This window comes from Prionailurus viverrinus, chromosome D1 (assembly GCF_022837055.1).
Source record: "Prionailurus viverrinus isolate Anna chromosome D1, UM_Priviv_1.0, whole genome shotgun sequence".
Classification (NCBI taxonomy): domain Eukaryota; kingdom Metazoa; phylum Chordata; class Mammalia; order Carnivora; family Felidae; genus Prionailurus; species Prionailurus viverrinus.
In genome coordinates this window covers 43512-49535 of record NC_062570.1, presented here as the reverse complement: position 1 = coordinate 49535, position 6024 = coordinate 43512, and the positions used below count along the sequence as shown (strand labels likewise).

Sequence of the window (6024 nt, the reverse complement as noted above, 5' to 3'; positions counted from 1 at the left end):
GGTCTGAGACAAGAGGAACACACGCAAAGCCTCAGGAAATTGTGAGGGAAGTGTCGGAGATGCAAACCTTCAGGCAGGGTGGTGAAAGCAGGTTCAGGGTTGCGGTGACAGGAGTCCAGCAGGGGCATTTCCTGGTCAACCCTGAATTCCCCGCTAAGAGTGTGACTCAGGCTGAAGCCAAGGAAGCCACACAGCTAATCTACAACCTTTCGTCGCATTTAGTCTCACAGAGATACACACACTTAGGCACAGCCCAACATATGTATGGCCTAAGAAACTTGAGGAATCTTAACAGTGTTTCAGTCAGCAGCACCCTTGCATTGAAAAGCCTGTGAGGCCATCTCTACATCTTCTCAGAGACTCAACAAGACAGTAGATGAATATGCTGAACATGTCAACTCATACTGTTCAGATCATCTTACAAATAGTCGAGGTGGAGGTCACTGAGGGCACCAATGAGCTGGTGGTGACTTATAGAGTCCATGAACAGTGATAAAGGGGATCTGTGGGGGAGGGCATGCAGGATGGACCTGGTAAAAGAGGAGGTCCTCTTGCAACCATAAGGACCTACAGAACAGAAGCGACAGGTATGTTGGTATGACAGACAGAAGTAGAACGCCCACAGGAGCTGAAACACAATGAAGCAGGTGTCAGCACCTGGCCCCTTGTTCATTCACGGGTTCTAGTAGAATGCAGCATCAGTGCCAGAAAACTCTACCCTCCCACGAGATCCCACTTACAACCTGAAGGTCTCACGAGGACCTCCTATGAGGTCCCACCTACAGCCTGAAGGTACCAGATGCACAAGGAGAAACTACTGTCTCCACACATCACTGCACATGGTTACAAATGCAGAAAGCCAAGGAATCCTATTCTTGAAGATTGATGGCAGTAATGCCAGTCTAATAAAGGAACGTATTCCAGAGAGGCAGGCATCTGTGTTCAGGACACCCCTCTTCCACCAGATCTGCAGACTTTTTACTTACACATTGAGAACAGACAAAACATGAAGGAATGAAAGAAAAGCCCAGCACCACACAGAGATTCAGGGCCACCCCAGGGTCAAAGCTCAAATTGCCATCCCATTCATGTCCTTACTCTGCTTCCCTCACTGACAAAGACATCTTCTGTGCAAGGGCACAGAGACCTTTGAGGAGATGGGGATTCCTGGAGTCCTGCAGGGGGCCTAGAAATGTGTTTTCTGAGAGAAACACGTTACCTGTGCACATTCATGGTCTTAAGAGTGTTTACCTTAATTCACAGGTAATTCAGCTTTTAAATACAATATGAATTGCAGAGCTATTTTGTCCCATTGTAAAAGGGAGGTAGAAATTCTACGTAAAAGAATGAACAGAAACATGTCTCAATTTCAGGTGTAAAACTCCCATAAGGCATCATGAGACAAAGTACCAGTTGCAACTGTTCCTGGGACACAATTGAACCTGCTCATATAAATACAACTGAAGAACTCTGTGAGTTACTGGCCCTGCAGGTAATCACTGATTCTCTCCCTTCACGACTGAAGTTTCACGTACATTTTCGATTACACATGCCGCTTCTGAAAATTCAGAGTATTTCCACCTAGGGGACAACTGGAGAAATTCTCGATGAGCAATAATCGCGCCTCGGATAAACCTCATTGGCTATGATACTGCCACTGCGCAAAGCTTGGGAGAACTTCTCTATTGCACATTGACCAACACAGAAGGACCAGTAATGAGTTCTGAAATTTAACTAAGAACCCTCAACACTGCACAAAGCACACAATATAATGTTGGAAAGTGTTGTTATCTTTTCCAGTCACGAGGCTCATAGCAGACATTCTGAACAAATTCATGGCCTACTCTGAAATAGGAAAAAAAATGAAAATAATCAGGATAATCCCATGCAAAGAAAGTGAGAAAGGTGTCCCATGCTCCAGAAGACTTGAGGGTGCAGTGAAGTGTCATTCTCCTCAAGTTATTTCCACAAACACAAAGTGATAGCCACGTGGTCCTCCACCTCCACACACTTGTGGCGTCCAGAGGCACTAGCTAACATGATGATCTTAAACTGGAGAAGTCTGGAGGCTTGTGAGGATGTAAATCAAACAGTAAAAATACCAGAGGGCATAGAAAACCAGACAAGGTCAGATAAATTTTCCAGAAAGCATTGCAACTGAAATAGGCAACAGAATTTACCTTGTCTTTCTCTGCATCCATGGTAGAGACACAACTGATATTCCCCATGGGAGTTGCACCATGTCCTAGGTCTCATAAAAGATGGAGGGGGATGGAAGTTGATTCTGACTTGCATAGACTGTGTGCAAGAAAAACAAACCATCCGCAACAGGTTTCATTATATTCAACTCTTTCACATTCTCATGTCCCGTACTAGGGGCAGAGGGTTTTTCAGGTGCCTCAGGTGACCCTTGAGGACAAGAGGGAGATCTGATCCTGTCCTTTGAGGAAGGTCTACATGGCCCTGGTTCAGGAGTTTTTATAACTAATCAAGCATCTGTGAACAGTTCAGGTCTCAACTAGCTAGAAATAAAGTTAGGGGTGTGTTTCATCCCTCAGAGAGCCCAGCACATGGTCTCTGTACAAGCTACATCCTAGGGAGTCAGCATGTATAAGGCCTCTTTCCTTCTCAGAGACATGTGTTGCCCAGCTCACTGGGTGGAAACGACTGCCCATTTCATTCATTTCCTGAGAAATTGGAAGCACATTACACTGTCCTCACTCAGGCTAACCTGAAAGCCCTGTGGTGCCATCACTGCATCCTCTCCAAACACTCAACAAGTAAAAAGACAAAACGTGTTTTATAAGTCAACTCATACTGTTTCAATCATCTTTCCAGATGGTGGAGGTGGAGGGTGAGGTCCCAGAGGCCACCAGGTTGGAGAAGTTGGTGGTGGCCCAAAGACCCTGGATGGTGATAAAGAGCAGCCCAACGGGGTATGACACGGAGGGCACTTCTGAGAAAGGAGGAACTGTTCTGGAAGCCATTTTGACATGCCGGACAGAAATTAAACTTTTGAGATGTGTTAGAGTAAAAGGTGAAAAATCCAACACCAACACTAACATACCTGAACCCCAGTGAAGCCGGAATGGCACCTCTCTCCTTCCCCTCCACCTGGTTTCAACAGGGCAGCATTACTGCCACAAAACTCCACCCTTCCCAATGGGTCCAACCTAGAGCTTCTAGGCATTTGTGGAGACAAAGCAGTGCATTGCTGGCAGCAAGCATGGTACTAGCTGTGCCTGAAAATGTAGGGAAGGAAGTGGCTACTCTTAAAGCATCAGGGGGATAATTACAGACTACTAAAGAAAGTCTGTTTCACACACACAGGCTTCTATTTCCAGGACTACTCTCTATCCAGCCCTTCACCACTTCAACAGCTACGTCTTGGCATAATAAGAGCTGAAATGGTGAGGAAGAATTTTGTTTTCATATCATTCGTTTACATCTTTAATCCATTTCAAGTTAATTCTTGGAGTGATGTAACATAAGGTGCTAAGCTTTAATCTTATACATGTGACTATCCAATTTTCCCAGCTCCAGTTATTCAAGAGACTACTCTTCTCCACTGAGTATTCTTGACTCCCTTGTCAAATACTAGTTGACTGTGCATGCATGGCTTTAGTTTGGGCTCTCAATTTCCATTCCATTGCCTTGTGTGTGTGTGCCTATGCCAATGACATAACTGATTTCTTTGTGTTAGAATGCAGCTTGAAATCAAGAAGTGTGATGCCACCTGTTTTGTTCTTTCTTGCATTGGCTACTTGGGGTCTTTTTGTGGTTCCAAATACATTTGAAGATATGTGTTTCTAATTGCATAAAACTTACATCCATTGGATGTTCTTTCCTGCTTTGTCAAAGATGAGTTGGCCATACGTTTGTGGGTCTAGTTCTGGGGTTTCTATTCTATTCCATTGGTCTATGTGTCTGTTTTTGTGCCAGCTATACTGTTTTCAAGCCCAGCGATTAATTTTATGACTATTATTCTAAAATTCACTTTCTGTTATATTATTTAAATTCTTTTTGATCAGCTCCTTAGCTGTTGTTATTTCCTGGAGATTCTTCTGAGGGGAATTCTTCCGCTTGGTCATTTTGGATAGTCCCTGGTGTGGTGAGGACCTGCAGGGCACTTCTCCTGTGCTGTGGTGTATAACTGGAGTTGGTGGGCGGAGTCTCCTGTTTCTTTCATACAAATTGAATTTCTTCCATTTCTGCACACAGGTTTTACAGTTTTCTGTAGAGAGGTCTTTCACTTCCTTAGCTAAATTTGTTCCTATAAATTTTATTGGTTTTGATGCTATTGTAAATGGGATTGTTTTCTTTCCCTCTTAGATAATTTGGTTAGTGTATAGGAATGCTACAGAATTTGATCTGTGACTTTCTATTTTGGAACTTTATTGCATTTCTTGATTAGATAGGAACAGGTTCTTTTACATTAAACTTTTTATTTCATTCCTTTACCTTATTTTTAAAAAATCATGTTATTTGGGAATAGCTGACACACTGTGTTACATTAGTTTCAGATGAACAACATAGTGATGGGACAAGTGTATACATGCTGCTACGCTAACACAGGTGTAGCTATCGTCTCTCACCATGCATCACCACTCCAGTACCATTCTCTATTTTCCCTATGCTATGTCTTCTACCTGTGATTTATTCATTCCATAAACAGAAGCCTGCATCAACCAATCCCCTTCACATATCTAGGGCATCCTTGTCTTGTGCCTGATCTTAGAGGAAAATCTTTCACAATCTCACTATTGAGTATGATGTTAGCTGTGGGCTTCACATACATGGCCTTTCTTATGTTGAGATATGTTCCTTCTACACAGAATTCTAAAGAGATTTTTAGCACAAATGGATACCAAATTTTCTCAGAACTTTTTTTTTCTGTGTCTATTGACATCGTCACATGAGTTTTCTTTTTAATTTTTAAAATGTATTTATTTATTTTAGGTTAAATTTATTTATGTATTTCTTTAGAATTTATTTGTTCAAGTGTTTAATTAAATTCCAGTTGGTTAACATACAGTGTAGTGTTAGTTTCAGGTATAGAATGTAGTCATCCATCACTTACATACAACACCAAGTGTTCCTCACTACTAGCGCCCTCCTTAGCCCATCACCCATTAAACCCATCCCCCTGCCCACCTCCCTTCTAGTAACCCTGCCTTTGCTATTTATACTTAAGATTCTGGTTTCTGGTTGATTTTTTTTCATTCAAGTATGTGAGGAGTCACATTTATTGATTTGCATTTCTGAAACATCCTTCCTTTACAGGGAAAAAAGCCCTTCATCACGGTCAATGATCCTTTTAAGGTGATGCTGAATTTGGTTTGCTTGTATATTATTGGGAATTATTCATCTATATTCATCACGGGGATACTGGCCTATAGTTTTCTGTTCAAGTAGTATCCTTTTCTGGCTTCCTACCAGGGTATTCCAGTCTCATGAAATGAGTTTGGAGGTGTTTACCCCTTTTTAATCAGTGAGAGGACTGCTGTTAGTTTCTTCTACAACGGTTGTTCAAATTCACCAGTGAATGCACCTGTTCCTGGGCTTTTCTTCCCTGAGAGAATTTCCATTACTAACTCAATTTACTTGCATTGGTTATCTTCTTGTATTGATGCAGTCTTCCTTTAATGGGTCTGTGCAAACCTTCTATATCTTCCTAATACAGTCTTGGTAGGTTGTGTGTTTCTAAGAACCTATCCATTTCTTCTAGGTAAGTGGTTTGCTGGCATCTAATTTGCACATAGTCGCCTCTTTGTTTCCTTTATATTTCTTTGGTATCAGGTGTAATGTCTTCTCTTTTATTTATAGTTATTTTGAATTGGGTCGTCTCTCTGTCTTAGCATAGTCTATGTATAGTCTTGACAATTTTGTTTCACTCTTTCGAAAACCCACTGTTGGTCTTCTTCCTATTTTCTATTGATTTCATGGTCTCTATTTCATTGGTTTCCACTCTCATATGTATTCCTTTCTCCGTTTTGAGAACATTGGACGTAGATTGTTGTCTTT

At 41.8% G+C, this 6024-nt stretch overlaps 1 pseudogene; it reads right to left on the bottom strand.

The window, feature by feature from the left end:
• Nucleotides 1-1516: 1516 nt before the first annotated feature.
• Nucleotides 1517-1669, bottom strand: LOC125147338 (uncharacterized; annotated as a pseudogene).
• Nucleotides 1670-6024: the final 4355 nt, after the last annotated feature.